Raw genomic sequence first — 19,896 nt, 5'->3', positions numbered from 1 at the left:
ATACATTACCTGCAGGTCTACTCCTCTGCACTGTCTTCATCCCCGGGTCCCGCGCGCTCTATCTTCTGAATGGCCGGTCAGCTGACAGGCCACACTCAGCCAATCACAGGCAGCGGCGGTCCCGGCCTGTGATTGGCTGAGCTCTCCGTCAGCTGACCGGCCATTCAGAAGATAGAGCACGCGGGACTCGGGGATGAAGACAGCGCGGAGAAGCCTGTACATGTAATGTATGATGATGCTGCTGCTTGTCAAATCGTCCGCCCGCCGTGCACCACTATTCAACCGTAGCGATGCACGGTGGGGGAACGATGATTTTAGGTCTGGCCCTAAATGAACGATCAGCCGATGACACGATCATCGGCTGATCATTCTCTCTATTTCACCGAACGATAATCCGCCAAATCGGGCCAAATCGGGTCGATCCGGCCGATTATCGTTACTCTGGAATAGGGCCCTTAGTGCCACACCTGTACTGGAACAAGGGCAGTCTGGTGGTGGCTTACCCCTCCCCATAGGGAGCACATGAATGTTTGGAAGTGCTTAGTGGAGGATGGGAGACAGTTATTGAAAGTGTGTAGGCTTGCAAACTGCAGTATAAAAACATATTATAGACTGCCTGCATTTTATAGTCCACATGTCAGAGAGAAGGGAAACCCTATGGCATTTCTGATCAGCATTACTACACACAATACAGTATGTGAAGCTGATGTCTACCTTTCTAATCGCCTCACCTACCCTGTAGCTGTAGGATGTTACATAGAAAGTATGAAGTGCACAAAAGACCCTTTTTGTTTTTCACTAACTCCAAACGTTTTCAGACCCCCACCCCACCCCCTGCTGTAACACTGAAGAGGGAGAAAGCTCTGTTCTGGATTATCTCTCAATGACTGCATGTCCTTGGCACTGCCCTCCTATATACTGGCCAATCAACAGCTTCAGTCCACCCTTCCAGCTCTTCCTCCAGCACCATGTTTACATTCTGTGCGGATATTGAGTCACACAATCGAGTATTTTTACTGCTTCAGATATTCAAGGTAGTTCTTATTGTCTAGAGGACTGCACCCACCCAACATCACCTTACATGCTCAGCTACAGTAGGAAAGCCTCCATGCAGATGAGCAGACATATCCACAGAGCGACCGAAACATCTACCTGAAAATCCTATACATGGCGGCTCCTTCCAAAGAATATTAAAGAAAAGTAAGACCTGGACTTCATATAACCCAGTGAAGTAAGTAACTACATGTTATTTCTTAATGATAATATAAAACTGTTACTAACGCTTTTAGGGCTTCTGGAAACATCATTATGATCCTGCTTTTTTTCCATGTTTAAGTGCAGATAAAAGTGAAATGCATTTTAAAACCTGACTATTCAGTACTGCTTTCTACCACAATCTATGTTTAGTATTGCAGAATTCATAACAAATCTGAAAATAAAGTTAATTGTTTATACAACACGGTAAACTGTGTAAAAAAAAGCATAAAATAATGTCAGACTTTTTCTTTCTTTCTTATTCTACTAATAAATAAAGTGTAATCAATTTGTACTTATACATATTGTACAGAATCTACAACTTGTCCCACCAAAAACAAGCACTAATATAGCTTATGGGGATACTTTGACCCAAAACTGCCGAGTCCCTAAGGGGTTAAATACTGTTGCTTCCCGCTCACTAGCTGTCTTTTTTTTTTTTTTTAAAGCTGCAGCTACACTCTGTCCACCCTGCCCAGAATACAACCATAAAAACTGTAAGTACATAGTTTTCTTATCATCATTTCTGATATACTATATATATATATATATATATATATATATATATATATATATATATATATATAAATAATTTTTTTTTGTGTGTGTGTCTTGTGATTCATAGAGAGCAAAACCACATTCTGTCTTAAGAAATAGCAAACAGCCAATGTAATCCTGGTTTGCTTTTGAACAATGGAATGAACAAGGATAGGGAAGGTATTTAAAGAATGCAGAGTGCAGAATGCACAGTTTTTAAACTTGCCCTAGGGTCCTATTACATGGGGTGATGAAGGCTAGATCGGCACACGTTTACTGGGCCTATAACACGGTCCTATAATCATTTAACAAGGGCTACACAGACATCGTTAGCAATGTCTGTGCAACCCTTGCACAAACAGTTAACACTTTACCTGTCTATGCTCCTGGTCTTCTCCAGCGCACGGTATGCATCCCAGCACCACGCACTGCAGCTTCAGAGCGGCCTGTCTGAGCACACAGAGCGCAGGAGAAGACTGGGAGCGTAAACAGGTAAAGTATTCACTGTCTAGGGAATCGTCCGCCATCGATTGTGCATCACTATTACATTTAGCGATTTGTGGTCGGCTGCCGATGGTTTTAGGTCTGGGCCTAAAGAAACGATCAGCTGATGATCGTTTCATTGACTGATCCTTGTCTCTAATAAATGGAGCGATAATCAGCCGAATCGGTTAAAAAAATACTTCACTTTATTCCAGTATTAGAGTTACAGAATACAACATGCTGTGTGGTGTTACAGGTAGAGAATACAGTGTGCTGCATGGTGATACAGGTAGAGAATACAGCGCGCTGTGTGGTGTTACAGGTAGAGAATACAGCATGCTGTGTGGTGTTACAGGTAGAGAATACAGCGTGCTGTGTGGTGTTACAGGTAGAGAATACAGCATGCTGTGTGGTGTTACAGGTAGAGAATACAGCATGCTGTGTGGTGTTATAGGTAGAGAATACAGCGTGCTGTGTGGTGTTACAGGTAGTAACAGTGTGGTGTTACAGGTAGAGAATACAGTGTGCTGTGTGGTGTTACAGGTAGAGAATACAGCGTGCTGTGTGGTGTTACAGGTAGAGAATACAGCATGCTGTGTGGTGTTACAGGTAGAGAATACAGCATGCTGTGTGGTGTTACAGGTAGAGAATACAGCGTGCTGTGTGGTGTTACAGGTAGAGAATACAGTGTGCTGTGTGGTGTTACAGGTAGAGAATACAGCGTGCTGTGTGGTGTTACAGGTAGAGAATACAGCGTGCTGTGTGGTGTTACAGGTAGTAACAGTGTGGTGTTACAGGTAGAGAATACAGTGTGCTGTGCAGTGTTACAGGTAGAGAATACAGCGTGTTGTGTGGTGTTACAGGTAGAGAATACAGCGTGCTGTGTGGTGTTACAGGTAGAGAATACAGCGTGCTGTGTGGTGTTACAGGTAGAGAATACAGTGTGCTGTGTGGTGTTACAGGTAGAGAATACAGCATGCTGTGTGGTGTTACAGGTAGAGAATACAGTGTGCTATGTGGTGTTACAGGTAGAGAATACAGCGTGCTGTGTGGTGTTACAGGTAGAGAATACAGTGTGCTGTGTGGTGTTACAGGCAGAGAATACAGTGTGCTGTGTGGTTTTACAGGTAGAGAATACAGCGTGCTGTGTGGTGTTACAGATAGAGAATACAGTGTGCTGTGTAGTGTTACAGATAGAGAATACAGTGTGCTGTGTGGTGTTACAGGTAGAGAATACAGTGTGCTGTGTGGTGTTACAGGTAGAGAATACAGTGTGCTGTGTGTTGTTAGGGTACTATTAGATGGGCCGATAGGGGCCCGATAGTAAATGTAAACGGGCCTATTACACGGCCCGATAATCAGGGCCGTCTTAACAGCATTATGGGCCCCTGGGCAGAGGTGCGAATTGGCCCCCCCCAACCGCCACCATCAAATCCCCCACATCTTTGCATATAGTGCCCCCCATAAAGTTCCCCCCCCATAGTAGCCCTTCCCCCTATAGTAGCCAATCCCCCCATATAGTGCCCCCCATAGTAGCCAGTGCCCCCCATAGTAGCCAGTGCCCACATAGTAGCCAGTGCCCCCCATAGTAGCCAGTGCCCCCTTGGAGCCAGTGCCCCCATAGTAGCCAGTGCCCCCCATAGTAGTCAGTGCCCCTCATAGTAGCCAGTGCCCCCCATAGTAGCCAGTGCCCCCATAGTAGCCAGTGCCCCCCATAGTAGCCAGTGCCCCCCATAGTAGCCAGTGTCCCTATAGTAGCCAGTGCCCCCCATAGTAGCCACTGCCCCCATAGTAGCCAGTACCCCCCATAGTAGCCAGTGCCCCGATAGTAGCCAGTGCCCCCCATAGTAGCCAGTGTCCCCCATAGTAGCCAGTGCCCCCATAGTACCAGTGCCCCCCATAGTAGCCAGTACCCCCATAGTAGCCAGTGCCCCCCATAGTAGCCAGTGCCCCCCATAGTAGCCAGTGCCCCCATAGTAGCCAGTGCCCCCCACAGTAGCCAGTGCCCCCCAAAACAACAAACCAGTTACTCACCTGTCCGGCGGCCCCAGCAGCTCCTCTCCCGGCAGCGCGCACTCCCGACATCCTCCGGCACAGGCAGCGGGGTACAGAGAGACTGCCTGTGCCGGAAGTGTCCGGCTGCATGACACATCCAGGACACAGGCAGCGTCTCTGTACCCCGCTGCTGGTGGCGGAGGATGTCGGGAGTGCGCGCTGCCAGGAGACATCAGCTGCTGGGGCCGCCGGACGGGTGAGTTCCTGGACTGCCCGCCCCTTCTATCGCCGCTTAGCTGAGTCGATCAGAAGCCCAGGAAAGTGCTGCTCATTGCACTTTCCTGGGCTTCTGATCGGCTGTCAGCTGAGAAGCGATAGAAGGGGCGGGCTGGGCGGGCGGAGGGGTGGCTCAGGGCCGCTCACTATGCATATGCATAGTGAGCGGCAATAGAGGGGGCGGGCGGGACGGCTTCCTTGCGGTGCTCAGCCCTGCTTGGGAGCCGTCTTCGCTTTATAGGACGCACTTAGTTTTATAAGTGCGTCTTATAAAGCTAAAAATACAGGTCACAGAGGGCAGGGGCCCCCTAAGACGCAAGGGCCCCCGGGCAGCCGCCTACCCTGCCCAATGGATAAGACGGCCCTGCCGATAATCGTTTAACAAGGGCTGCAAGGACATCGTTACTGATGCCCTTGCAGCCCTTGCTTAGGCTATGTTCACACTACGTAAGTTTCCGGCCGTAGCGTGTTCCATGAATAAGCGGCCGGAGACTTACGTAGTTTGCGTATAATGGAAAGTATACTAAGTACGGCTGCACAGTTCACACTACTGTACGTACGAACTTACGCCCGGATCGTATGCGGCGGCGTAAAAAATGAACCAGACCATTGTTTGCGGACGAAAATGCCGTAACTTACGCCCGTAGCGTTACATGCGGTCCCGTACGTAGTGGTGATTTCTTCATTTTTGCAGCTTTTTGTGCCGATCCAAAAGGTTCTGTGGGGTGTCCGGGGCTAGCCGAAGATATCCCAGTAAAATACCGCTGTCAAATCGCTACGTAGGGCGCTCGGGAAGCGTAAGTAGACTTCGGGCGTAAGTTGGCGGTCCGTACGTAGCCGGCCGCAAGTAGCGTAAATCTCCGGCCGGAGTTTACCGTGTATATGTCCGGCCGCGAAAATATGCGGCCGGACATATACGCAGTGTGAACATAGCCTGAAACTGTATACTTTACCTATCCAGGCTTCAGGGCAGTGCTTTTCCCTGGGTCCGCGGGCTCCATCTTCAGATTGGCCTGTGTCAGCTGACAGGCCACTCACTGGCCGCGTCAGTCCACGTCTGTGTGCTGTTACAGCTAGAGAATACAGTGTGCTGTGTGGTGTTACAGGTAGAAAATACAGCAAGATGTGTGATGTTACCTGCCTCTAGGTAAAAATCTTTGCCTGCACTAGGCTGTAATAGAGGGAGTGGAAGGTAGTGATGGGAAATCTAGTTCATTTTGGGGATGTAAACTGTAATCTAGTTCTTTTAAAAGAGTAGTTCAAAAGATCGGTTCATTTAGTTCATTATATCGCCGAATCTGGGATCCTGATAAGAAGTCACTAGAAACAGATATTCTTTATTATACTCAGAGCCTTCTGTGCCGGCTTATTGGATGAGTTATTGTTTTGGTAAAATGATGGCATGTCATTAGTTATTATTATTGTGAATACAATGATTTATACAACAAGCTCATAGTGTCATACTGAACTGCAAAATTATTATTATGCTTATGTAAAACTTTATTGTTTTTTTTGTTTAAAAACACTGAGGCTATGAATCAACTGGGAGTCACTAGGGTATTATGAGATGTCATACCCACTATACTCACATTCATACCCACATAACCCACAAAATGTCAGAAAAAACATTGCAAAAAGATTGTAAAAAGAACAAGATCAAAAGAAGTCTAGTTCACTTAGTGAGCTATGAATTATATAAACCAGGAGAACCAACCAGGACAGTCTAGTTCAATCACATGTATATGACTGTGCTCAGTAGTGAAACCTATGGTAGTTAGAGGTACTGACTATGGTGAATCTGTGAGGGAGCAGAAAGGATGAGGATACAGGAGCCAGTGCTGGCAACAAGACTGGAGATCTGGGCTAACAAGATGGCTACACTACTGTGTATAGGCAGTGCAGTTTAATATTATTTTCTTTACTAGATTAGTATATTCTGGGATGTGCTGTGTTTTATTACTTTCATTGTCCAGCACAGGGACTAAAAAGCAAATGGCAGTGTGACAGTTATAGAACTGGGGCTGCTGTGCTGAACTCTCTGTCGCCCCCTGGCTGTAGTTCATTTTGAACTAATCTTTGCCAGGAAAGTGAACTAAATCATTTAGGACACTGAAGATTAGCTCATTTTGAACTGCTCATTCATAAACTACCAATCACCAGTGAGAGGTTAGGAATGAGGCAGAGGTGGAGATAAGCCTAAAAAGAGAGGAAGACTATATTGTCAGCAATAGGTCACAGGAATCAAGGATCCTCAACACCATTTTCAGATCAGACATTTATGATATATTCTGTGAACAAGCCATAAATTAGGATTACCCCTTCATTTGGCCATGCCTGTTTTCCATATAACGCGCAGATTGTCAGAGTAAGGTGTAAACGTAGCTAAGAAGTGTCTAACAGGTCACAAATGTGAAATGTAGTGCAAGTAATTTAAGACAAAGAGAGTTTCTTGGTGCAAATTGTGCCAGGATTCTTCTAAATTAATATTCACTTTGATGCCCTGCATTAGCCCAGCTTCACCACTACACAATGAAAAAGCCACTGGCTTCTGGCCCTACTCATTGAGGCAGATTTATGAAAGGGTGTAAATATACACCTGGCGTAAACTGCCCACAGCAACCAATCACAGCTCAGCTGTCAGCTCTGATAAAATATAAGAGGAGCTGTGATTGGTTGCTGTGGGCAGTTTACACCAGGTGTATATTTACACCCTTTCATATATCTCCCCCATTGTGTTTATGCTCGGGCTGTGGCTCTGCGAAAGGGCTGATCAGCGGGCAACCCTGTTTTAGTACTCCACCAATCAGACATTGAAGGGCTATCTTGTAGATAGGCCATCTACGTAAAATGTGGCAATAGTGGGGAAAAAAAAATTCTATTTACATAGCATAAGTATACACAGCACTCACCAAGTCTTTTCTATATTCTCAGCAGTGTCACTTTATTTAGTTCTGTCGGTCACAGATATAAAGTACGGCTGCAGGCATTTTGAGCTCACGCAAAATTTATCCAGCTAAAAAAAAAATTTCTTTTTTTTTTTGTACATGACCTCCATCCCTTCCAAATAATACTTACCTATTAGAACTGAGATATTTCACTCGTTTTTTGTAGGACTCTTCTGGAGCAATATCGGGGGAAAGAGAATGGAATAAGATAATGAAAACATATCTACGTGTGTATGATATGCTTACTGCATGATATTTTTGCTGATATGCTGAATTTTCAACGTCATTTTTTTCCCTCTCTTTGCAGATTATTTCATCTTAAAAGACTTGGAAAGAGGAATAAAGTTTGAAAACCAGTATGAATGAGACAGCGTTGTCGATAATCAGAGAGGCATGTTTTCCAATAATGATGATATGGGAGCGAATAAACCATGCATATACATCTGATTCCCCCCCAAAGGATTGGGGGCTTCAAAAAGATGACTGTGGCATCCAGAACTGGATTTTTAACTCCTGCAATGAAAAATATACGGTGCTCTGGGACAGTGCTTGCTCCTACTGGAAATTAAACACACCTTTTGGACCATGCCTGTATTTTACTGGACCTCTTTTTATAGACAAATCAAGAAAAGGATTAAAAGTACCTCCATTATTTACTGTCATTGAATCAGAAACAGATTTTTTACTACCTGCTAATCCTGCTAGGGTGAAGGAAAAGATGGTACAGATTACCAAATTTGTTGTTGAACCATATGTTACGTAAACCTGAATTTAAAAAATGCTGACAATAGTTACTTTTCATTGTGATGTTAATTACAACAACAACAAAAACGTATTTACATCCATTTGCAGCTATTTTAGTGCAGTGAGGGGAAAGGGACCACCCCCAAAGCACCAAATGGGATATTTAGAATAACAGTAAAACATTTTACATAAAAATGGCCAATCAGAGTGCCATAATAGAGGTACACTACCCCTCTTTGCAACATCCATTATTAGACTCTATCAGCTACAGTAGTAAGGACGCCCCAACTTGCTAATAGATTCCCTTTAAGGAAGAAAAAAGGGACATAATCAAAACCTTTGAATATGTCAATACCTTCATGATATTGGGCCACTGATGCCTCAATGCCCCGGTCAGATTTTTACTTTAGCTATAGGATCATAATGATTCCATAAGCTGAAGTTGCCTGGCACTGTCAGTGAGCTGCCAGCATCTTCAGATCCCTTACTGTACTGAAAGAACTCAGTTCTGTCATTGCAATAAAAGCATCATAGGAGCGTCTATTGCAGTGACAGAATCAATTAAGGATTTAAAGATGCTGGCAGCTCAGGGAAACTTTTGACAGTGGCAGGAAAGAAAGGGGAGCAGGCAGAGCTTGCTTCAGTGCTTCTTAGGTTATGGGATCATCGTTATAGTAATGTAATGATTATCATGATGATCCTATGGCTGAAGATAGAACTGATCAGTTCTGTCTTCAGTCATAGGATCTTCATGAAAATCATTATCGTGACCGGATTGGCCATCTGGCAAATGCCAGATGGGCTGGTCCCCTCCATGGGCCACTCTCCTTTGCTTCCTCCCTTGTGTGCAGTGACCACAGTGCACACACAGAGAAGATTGCCTACGTGAGGGATTTCCAACAGGTGAATTACCTACGTGGGTTAGTTGCCCACCAATGCTCTGTTGCCAAAGGCCTGTTGGAACCTGAAGCCAGACCTGCACACAGAATGTCCTAGGGAGTGGACGCAGGTGTCATGGCAGTTTGGGCCAGATAGAGAAGAAAAGGAAAAATAATATGTAATAACAGTATAGGGGAAAAGGCCCTGAAATAGACCCAAATATATCATATGAAAGATATCAAAGAAAAACTGCAGCATGGTTAGGACTGATTGGTACAATAAATAGTGATCATATACTTGAAGAGATGTCAGTTAAAGGATAGGAGGAGAGGAGTGCAATAACACCCCCAGGGGAAAAGGAAAAGGGGGGGATTAGCTAAAGAACAAGGTTGACATGCATCGTTCATGCCGGCTGATCGTTGTGTTCTATTACACAAGATGATTATCGGCCATAATCATTTTGTATAATAGGGCCTAAAAGGAAGCTAGGATAAGAGCAATAGTCAGGCAAGACCTACATTTCAAACCTACAGTATCATGTCTTAAGAACTGTCTCGAGTACCTTTTAGCACCATAAGGTCCTCCATCCATCTGCTTCCAAAAGCCTGGACTATAGGGCCTGGCCACACTGAGATTGTGTCTTACTACCAAGCAACTATCTTTTAGGATGAGAGAGGAATCTGACAGAGGTAGCAGAAACAAGGTGTCTAATCTGGAAATAGCATGATCCGTACACCTCTAGGCAGTCCCAAAATAGTAGCCTTCGGGTCTCCAAAACACAGTGCCAAAAGATCAGGGAATTAAGGAGTGTAATTTGGAAGGGTTCTGTACCACCTGGAGATAAGAATACAGCTCTCTCTCCAGTCTGGAAGTGAGGAGGATGCAGAAGGATAAGATCAGCAGACAGCACAGAGATCTCTCCCAACATCAATTTGTACCCAGGACTATATCGTTGAGAAGGGGACATCTATTCCTAGAGGAGAGAGAAGGTTTCCACAACAGTAGAGAAGTAATTTTTAGCTGTAAGAGCAGTGAGACTATGGAGCCATCTATAGATTATTTTCTGTAAGAGCAGTGAGACTATGGAGCCATCTATAGATTATTTTCTGTAAGAGCAGTAAGACTATGAAGCTCTCCATAGATTCTTTACTGTAAGAGCAATGAGACTATAGACTCTTCATAGATTTTTTTTAACTGTAATAGTAGTGATATGATGAGATTCTTTGCTGTAAGGGCCCTATTACAGGGAGTAATAATTGTCCGAATCAATGCGATTCTCGCTCTGTGTAATAGGCACAATGATCAGCCGATGACAACGATCATCGGCTGATCTTTGTTTTAGATTTCCCCAAACACCTGACACCTTACCTATCCCCGCGCTCTGTCTTCTCTCCTGTGCTCCGCAGCTTTCCGGTCCTGGTGTCTGCAGCATTGAAGCAGCCTGTCAGCTAACACACCGCTCAGCAAATCACAGGCCATGGCAGTCCCAGCCTGTGATTGGCACTGATGCCGCCCGGATTGGGAAGCTGCGGAGCACAGACGAGAACAGGCCCGGATTGGTAATCTGGCGGAGCGGGCGAATGCCCGCTGGGCCGCCAGGATTACCAGTCAGAGGGGCTGCTGGTCCCCCTGCAAACTAATATCGGCCCCTGCAGTGGTTGAGAGAACAGCGCTGCCGGCCACCGCACTGTTCCCTCGACCTCTGCTAATGGGGCTGAGCCGGCATATTCTCCCTCCCCCTCCCCTCCAGAACACTCAAGGGCCGCTCTGCCTCTTAGTTATTTCTCTCTGTGTAGCAGAGGTGCCGCACAGGCACGTCTGCTACCGTCGGCTGACGTCATTTCCTGCCGCAGGGGAGCTGATTAATGAAGGACAGGGGAGAAGGAGCTGCTGCCCCCTGCAGCATAGAGTGGCTGCTGCCGACTGAGGAGTCACACAGAGGGGGCCCTTGCTGCTATGAACAAACAGCACTGCTTGGTGAGAAGAAAGAAGGACTCTTAAAGACCTGTTCTTCTCACCAAGCTACAGCCAAAGCCTGCCCTCCCCCCCCTGTGTAAGGACGCAACCAACTTTCCCTCCCCCCACTCAGTGACGTCATCATCTCCTTCCTTCTCTGCTGTCGGAGGGGCAGGGGAGCACCATGCTGGCTGTGAGGGAGGAGGACCTGTCAGCAGCTGAGATGGAAGGAGCTTGTCTATGAACAGTAAGTGATTGTTTCTTGTCTTATACTGTGAGTGCAAAGTGAAAGTGTGTATCTATATAATAGTGTGCACAGTATGTGTATTGTGTGTGTAAAGGATTTCTATATGTATGTATAGTGTGTATTTATATATGATATATGCATTTACAGTATATAATGTGTGTGTATATAGTGTATGCATTCCTCTGTAGTATGCTTATGATAAATGCATGTATGAATGTGCAGTAGGCATGCATATAGAGGCCATGTTCACATGGCGTAACATACCGGCCGTTCTGTGGACGGTGTTAGAGAAGATCATTCCAGTCGGTACTGCAGTACCAGACGGATAATCTTCACTGCCGCTGAATTCGGATGCAGGCGCATCAGTGTGTGTCTGAAGCCGAATACCCTCTGCTCACAATGGAGCGTGCGTCCAGAGTCGCACGCGCCATTGTGTAAACTGACTCGGTTTTCTGTGGCCCCAGAAAACTGACATGTCAGTTTCATGCGGCGCCGCTAGGGATCCCGGCCGGAGTGTATACTATGTGTATACACTCCAGTCAAGATTCCTTAGAAAGTACCATTACATAAGTTCCATAGTAATCATGGCCGTTGTTACAACAGCCATGATTGTTACATAACCTATGCAGTGGGAACATGGCTATATAATGTATATTTGTACAGATTGTGTTCATATGTGCATGTATTAAACAAAATACAAAGGACCACATCTACTTCATGCAAAAATTGTGTCTTTTTATTCTTACAGTATTATATATTTTTTGTATATGCAATGTGGTAGAATATGAAAACACATGTTTTGCATGGAGGAGATGCTGTCCTAGTTTATAGTCTACTTTGTGAGAGGGATGCCAGGGGTTCAGGGCCGGCGTCAGCACCCGGCTAAGTAGGGCAAATGCCGGGGCCCCCAGCTCCTCTAGGGGCCCACTCCCGTTTGTTACTACATTTTTTTTGTTAGTAAAAAAGAAAAAAAAGTGTAGTAACAAAGAGGACTGGGCCCCTAGAGGCCGCATGTGACAGTTAGGGGCCACGCCGATCCATACTGGGGCCCCCGAGCATCTGTCTTCCATCACAAATCTTCCCTACAGCCGAGTAGGAAAGAGGACCTTTGAGTCTGAAGGACCTTTGATGATGTCACGGGTCATGTGATCGGACACATGACCTGAGGGCAGCAGGTAGGCTCTGCAAACTAAGTGTCCTGTATGTGCTGGTTCTTCTACTTGTTTTGTGTATAGAGGTCCTGCTGTAATATATATATATCTATTACAGCAGGATATATATATAATATATATATATATATATATATATATATATATTACAGCAGGACCTCTATACACAAAACAACTAGATATCTGTATCTATCTATCTATCTATCTATCTATCTATCTATCTATCTATCTATCTATCTATCTCCTATCTATCTCCTATCTATCTATCTCCTATCTATCTATCTATCTATCTCTTATCTATCTATCTATCTATCTATCTATCTATCTATCTATCTATCTATCTATCTATCTATCTATTATCTATCTCCTATCTATCTATCTCCTATCTATCTATCTATCTATCTCCTATCTATCTCCTATGTATCTATCTCCTATCCATCTATAATCTCCTATCTATCTATCTATCTATCTCCTATCTATCTATCTATCTCCTATCTATCTCCTATCTATCTCCTATCTATCTATCTCCTATCCATCTATAATCTCCTATCTATCTATCTCCTATCCATCTATAATCTCCTATCTATCTATCTATCTATCTATTTCCCTATCTCCTATCTATCATATGAACATGGTGAGACCTCTAGTTCTCCTATATACAGGCCCTGCAGTGATATACAGTGTGTGTGTATATATATATATATATATATATATATATACACACACACTGTATATCACTGCAGGGCCTGAATATAGGAGAACTAGAGGTCTCACCATGTTCATATTATAAATAAAAAAAAAAAAAAAATATATATATATATATATATATATGCTGGTGCTGCTAGTTCTCTAGTATACAGCTCCTGCTCTGTGTGTGTGTATGTATATATATACACACACACACACACACACACACACACACACACACACACACACACAAGGAGCTGTATACTAGAGAACTAGCAGCACCAGCATGATATATATATATAATCCTGTGACTGTGTCTGACTCCTCCAGAGTCCTGACTACTGCAGAGATCAGGAGATACAGGAGGAGAAAGATATGCAGCAGCCGCATGTTTTTTCTGCTGCAAATCTTTCCTCACCTGTCTCGCCATGATTTGCTCCTCAAAGGGGCCCGCCGAGGCTCTGTCGCCCAAGGGCCCACAAAAAGCTGGAGCCGGCCCTGCAGGGGTTGGTTGTAGTGCGCCCAGCCCAAGGGAATCTGCAGTACACAGCGCGACACAAAGTGTATACTGCCTGTGGTAGACAAATTGTGCCGACATGTGACCATACACAAACTGTAGCATCAGCACAATCTGTTTAATGCCGGCTACATGTGTACATATGTATGCATGCACAGTGTGTGTTTAATATGTATGTATGTATGCATAATGTGTGTCTGTATGTATACATGTATGTATGCACAGTGTGTATGTATGTAGTTATGTATATATATATATGTATGTATGCACAGTGTGTATGTATGTGTACATGTATGTATGCACAGTATGTGTGTATGTATGTATGCATGCACCGTATGTATGTGTGCACAGTGTGCGTCTATGCATATATGTATGTATGCACAGTGTGTATGTATGTGTGCACAGTGTGTCTGTATGTATATTTGTGTGCATGCACAGTATGTATGTGTGCACAGTGTGTGTGTATGTATGTATGCATGCATGCACGGTGTGTGTGTGTTTGTCTTTATGTATGTATGTATGTATGCACAGTATGTATGTATGTATGTGTGCACAGTGTGTGTTGAGTGTTTGTGATGTATGTATAGCATATGTGGTGTGTGGATGCGGGTAAGAAATACAGAGGGGACCTGATACTATAATACTATATAGAGGTGCAGAAGGGCTGGACTACTATTTAGTAGCACAGACTGCTTATAAGGGGGCACAGAGGGAGAAAGGTTACTGTAGCAATACACTTGAAGATGATGCTGGAGCAAGGATCCTAAATTGTTTGTCTGGTAGATCTTGCAGGGAGGTGTCATGGCTGGAGAAGTCTTCATGATAGCCAACCAAGAAAAAGAGAACAACTTCAGCAAAAACGTCACTTGCTATTCATGCACAGAAGACACCTCCTGTGAGTCACTGGATGTAACTGCACTATAATTACTCCTTTTTATTACCAGCTAAAGTGTAAATCAGTCAGAGCAGGCCGGGGCAGGAGGTGCAGCTGGGGCTCTGCTCTACCTCTCACACTTCAGCTGGTAATGATTATAAAAGTTTATGTAGGACTAAAGGTCCTGTCACTTATATCTCCCTCGCACCTGTATGCCGGGATCTACAACACTGTACGTGGTATGGACCACTCTTATTGTGGATTCGGTGCATCTGAAACACATAAATATGCAACATCAAATCCACAGCAGATTATGTTGTTTTTTATGTGTTGATGGTAGGGTTCATGTATTTAATGAAGTAGTGAGTAATGAGCAGAATTCGCTACAGCCTGTATAGCACACTGCTGTCTATAATATATTGGGGAGCATATATTATGTGGGCTGCTGAGGTTTGAGTGCCAGGGCTGATTTTAAGTCCCAGTCCGGCCCTGGACGAGAAGACCGGGAGCCGTGGGGGGGGGGGGGGGGGGGGGTAAGGTGTCAGGTGTTTGGGCAAGGACATCGCTAATGATATCCATGCAGCCCTTACTGCCCAGTTATCGGGCTGTCTAATAGGTCCAGTAAACTTGCAGATCTTGCGCTTGTTTACTAAAATGATCGGCCTGTGTAATAGTACCCTAAGAGCAGTGAGACTATGGAGTTCTTTACAGATACTTTACTAAAAGATTAGTGACACTATGTAGTCCTCTATAGATTCTTTACTGTAGCAATGAGACTATGAAGCTCTATATAGATTCTTTACTGTAAGAGCTGTGAGAATATGAAGCCTTCTACATATTATTTACTGTAAGAGCAGTGAGACTATGGAGCTCTATATAGATTCTTTACCGTAAGAGAGGTGACACTATGGAGCACTCTATAGATTCTTTACTCTAAGAGCCATGAGTCAAGTTTCTGTAGATTCTTTACTGTAAGAGCAATGAGACTATGGATCTCTCTATAGATCATTTACTGTAAATGTAGTAAGACTATGGATCTCTCTGCTAGAAGAAGTGGTCAGGGTGAAATTAATTGAAGACTCTAAAAGGGGCCTGGATGTATTTTGGGAGTATAATAATATTACAGGTCACAAGGGGTGTTCCAAGTTGTTTGGTTGATGATAATTGATGACAGCCAATGGACTTTTGTCATTAGTTGTGAATACTTTTATTCTAAATACTGTGAATCCTTGTAAGGTTAAATCATATAAAAAATCTTAACAATAAACTATCATTTCCATTGATATATTAAATTAGTTATCTGCCCCTACAGAACAGCACACAGGCTGGTATACACATGTTATATATGTTTCCTACCAGCTGCATCAACCTGTTGTATACATACAGGCCCAGAATGACCATCTGGTAGATCTACAGTAGGTTCAGCCATGTAGGCATGTATGTATGTGTGTGCATATATATATATATATATATATATATATATATATATATATATAGCGCCACACTAATGGAGCCCAGCACAAGAATAGCCTATGGAATGCTGACCATGGAGCAGATTACACTAGGGTCACATAAATAAACTATCATTACTTAGCAATGATATGAACTGCGGGAACAATGCCAGAAGCAGAGGCGCCAACTGTAAAGCTCAATGATGGGTCCCTCAGCTTCCTCCTCTTTAATGGTCAAGGTTCCTAGCCCAGCAGTGGTCATACCAATGAGCCCTATTGATACATGGCCACTAGAGTATAGAATCAAACCACAAATAATAAGTACATTTTGCTCAGGGTGATGGAGGATTTTGTAATTTGGCTTATGTTCAATAAACAGAATAGAACATAAAGACCAGGATATAGCATAAATCACTGTATACCAGTGTTTAATGTTCTACAAAATACAAAAAACTTCATTCAGTCACTCACAGGTGACGTCTTCTTTGATCTGAGGCGTTCGCTTTCTCAGTTCTTTTCCTGATTCCTCCTGTGCCACCTGTTCTACAATGTCTGGATTCCTGTTGTGCCAATTGCTCTGCATTATCTAGGTTTCTTCTGTGATACCTACTCTACATTGGCTGCCTTCAGCTTCTTTTTATGCCATCTATTCTCTACTATCTAATATGTATGGTCGGCTTAAGAGCAGAACATGTAAAAGTCATATCTGTTTCTGAGGTTTTAAAAGTTATAATGAAGCACTTTGCCTTTTTTCTCAAACCCCCTCCTAGTAGTCTGTAAGCTCATGCATGTGGGCAGGGCCCTCACTCCTCATGTATGGATAATTATATGTAGATCTCTGTAATGTCTGATTTTTGTCTATGTATGTACCCCCAGAATTGTAAAGTGCTGCGGAATCTGTTGGCGCTATATAAATAATAATTATAATAATAATAACAACAACAACAACAACAATTATTATTATTATAGAACAGGAAGGGTACAGAACTGTCGGATAGAAGGGCCCCCAGACAGTAAGTGCTGCGCCGGAGTCCCCCCTCCACCGAGGTGTAGCAGCCCCCCCCCCCATGCACTGCGGCCCCCCCCCCCCTTCCCCTCCTCTTCCTCTTGTAACCGCAAGCACTGGCTTGCTTGCGGTCGCAAGAGGAATCTGGCCCCCGGCTGATGCGTCGCTCCCTGGGGGTGTTCCGGGGATTCCCAGGGAGCGCACGCATCAGCTGTGCGCCAGCTGGGACTTCCGGTACAGGGAGCGTGTATTAGAGACGCTCCCTGTACCAGAAGTACCAGCCCCGGCGCACACTGACCTTCCTGATGTGTGCGCCGCCCGGGACACCCCCAGGGAGCGATGCAGCAGCTGGAGGCAGAAGAGGAGAAGACAGCAGCGATGGGGGAGCGTGTTGTTAGGTGAGTTGTGTGGTTTTTTTTTATCTGCTGTACAGGGGGGGCATCTATAAGGGGGATAATACAGGGTAGGCCATCTATAAGGGGGATAATACGGGGGGGAATCTATAAGGGGGGAATACAGGGGGAGGCCATCTATAATGGGGATAATACAGGGGAAGGCCATCTATAAGGGGGATAATACGGGGGGGGGCATCTATAAGGGGGGTAATACAGGGGGAGGCCATCTATAAGGGGGATAATACAGGGGGAGGCCATCTATAAGGAGGACAACAAAGGGGGGACATCTATAAGGGGGATAATACGGGGGGTCATCTACATGAGTGACAACAAGGGGGGACATTTATAAGCTGGTATATATACAGGGGGAGCCATCTATAAGGGGGATAATACAGAGGGGGGCATCTATAAGGGAGATAATACAGGGGGAGGCCATCTATAAGGAGGACAACAAAGGGGGGACATCTATAAGGGGGATAATACGGGGGGGGCATCTACATGAGGGACAACAAGGGGGGACATTTATAAGGGGGTATTTATACAGGGGGAGCCATCTATAAGGGGGATAATACAGAGGGGGGCATCTATAAGGGAGATAATACAGGGGGAGGCCATCTATAAGGGGGATAATACAAGGGGAGGCCATCTATAAGGGGGACAACAAAGGGGGGACATCTATAAGGGGAATAATACGGGGGGGCATCTATATGGGGGACAACAAAGTGGGGACATCTATAAGGGAGAATATACAGGGGGAGCCATCTATAAGGGGGATAATACAGGGTGAGGCCATCTATAAGGGGGATAATACAGGGGGGGGCATCTATAAGGGGGATAATACAGGGGGGGGCATCTATAAGGGGGATAATACAGGGGGAGGCCGTCTATAAAGGGGGATAATACAGGGGGGCATCTATAAGGGGGATAATACAGGGAGGGCATCTGTAATACAAAGAACGGCCTGTCTCTTACGCCATGTAAACATGGCCTTATACCTGCACTCTGTCAAACTTGACATATTCTCGGAAACATACTTCTGGGAAATTATTCAACAGGATTTTGTTGGATCATATCCTAGTTATATCATTAATGCCTTACAGATGTGTGACTGTAACTGCCTACTTTTGATGACACAAATAAGGGTATATAAGCAGTTAACTATGACCACGCCTTCGTTGATCATCATTTGACAGCGGTGATTGGGGACACCTAAAGCTGCTTGAAGTGACCTGTCGCTGAGGCTTGGTGATATTTTCCTGATGATACCCATTCCGGAACTCATCAGCGAAGTGTGACAGTGTGGTAAGGGATATATTATATTTTAAATAAACTATGTTTAACTATTAATGATTTGTCTTACTTTCTTTTCATGTTCTATAACTGAATGCAAAGAATCTCACTCTAAGCAAAACACCATCTATAAGGGGGATAATACAGGGGAGGGGGGGCCATCTATAAGGGGGATAATACAGGGGAGGGGGGCCATCTATAAGGGGGATAATAAAGGGGGGCATCTATAAGGGGGATAATACGGGGGGATCTATAAGGGGGATAATACGGGGGGCATCTATAAGGGGGGGGGTAATACAGGGGGCATCTATAAGGGAAATATTACAGGAGGGCCTTCTATAAGGGGGATAATACAGGGGGGCATCTATAAGGGGGATAATACTGAGGGGGCATCTATAAGGGGGATAATACAGGGTAAGGGGGCTATCTATAAGGGGGATAATACAGGGGGGTATCTATAAAGGGGATAATACAGGGGGGGCTATCTATAAGGGGGATAATACAGGGGGCATCTATAGGGAGGATAATACAGGGGGGCATCTATAAGGGGGATTATATAGGGGGGAATCTATAGGGGTAATACAGGGGAGGGGAGCCATCTATAGGGGGATAATACAGGGGGCATCTATAAGGGGGATAATACAGGGGGCATCTATAAGGGGGATAATACAGGGGAGAGGAGCCATCTATAGGGGGATAATATAGGGGGCATCTATAAGGGGGTAATACAGGGGGCATCTATAAGGGGGATAACGGGGGACATCTATAAGGGGGATAATACGGGAGGGGCATCTATAAAGGGGGAATATAATATACAGGAGGAGGCCATCTATAAGGGGGCATCTATAAGGGGGACAACACAGGAGGGACATCTATAAGGGGGATAACACTGGGGGGACATATATAAGGGGATATTACAGGGGGGACAACAAAGGGGATATCTATAAGGGGGAGGGGGGCATCTATAAGGGGGAATATACAGGGGGGACATCTATAAGGGGGAATGTACAGGGGGAGGCATCTATAAGGGGGAATATATAGGGGGAGCCATCTATAAGGGGGATAACACTGGGGAGACATCTATAAAGGGGATAATACGGGGGCATCTATAAGGGGGAGAACTCAGGGGGCCATCTATAAGGGGGAATACACACAGGGGGACCATCTATAAGGGGACAACACAGGGGGCAT

The 19,896-nt window shown here is 44.7% G+C and overlaps 1 long non-coding RNA gene across 1 annotated transcript; it reads left to right on the top strand.

The window, feature by feature from the left end:
* Positions 1 to 961: 961 nt before the first annotated feature.
* Positions 962 to 8,280, top strand: LOC138800948 (uncharacterized). Its single transcript, XR_011364544.1, has 3 exons — positions 962 to 1,231; positions 1,704 to 1,751; positions 7,798 to 8,280. It is a non-coding gene; the product is annotated as an uncharacterized lncRNA (long non-coding RNA).
* The last annotated feature ends 11,616 nt before the right edge of the window (positions 8,281 to 19,896 follow it).

Source organism: Dendropsophus ebraccatus, chromosome 9 (genome assembly GCF_027789765.1).
Source record: "Dendropsophus ebraccatus isolate aDenEbr1 chromosome 9, aDenEbr1.pat, whole genome shotgun sequence".
Taxonomy (NCBI): Eukaryota; Metazoa; Chordata; class Amphibia; order Anura; family Hylidae; genus Dendropsophus; species Dendropsophus ebraccatus.
This window is presented reverse-complemented; position numbering and strand designations above follow the sequence as displayed.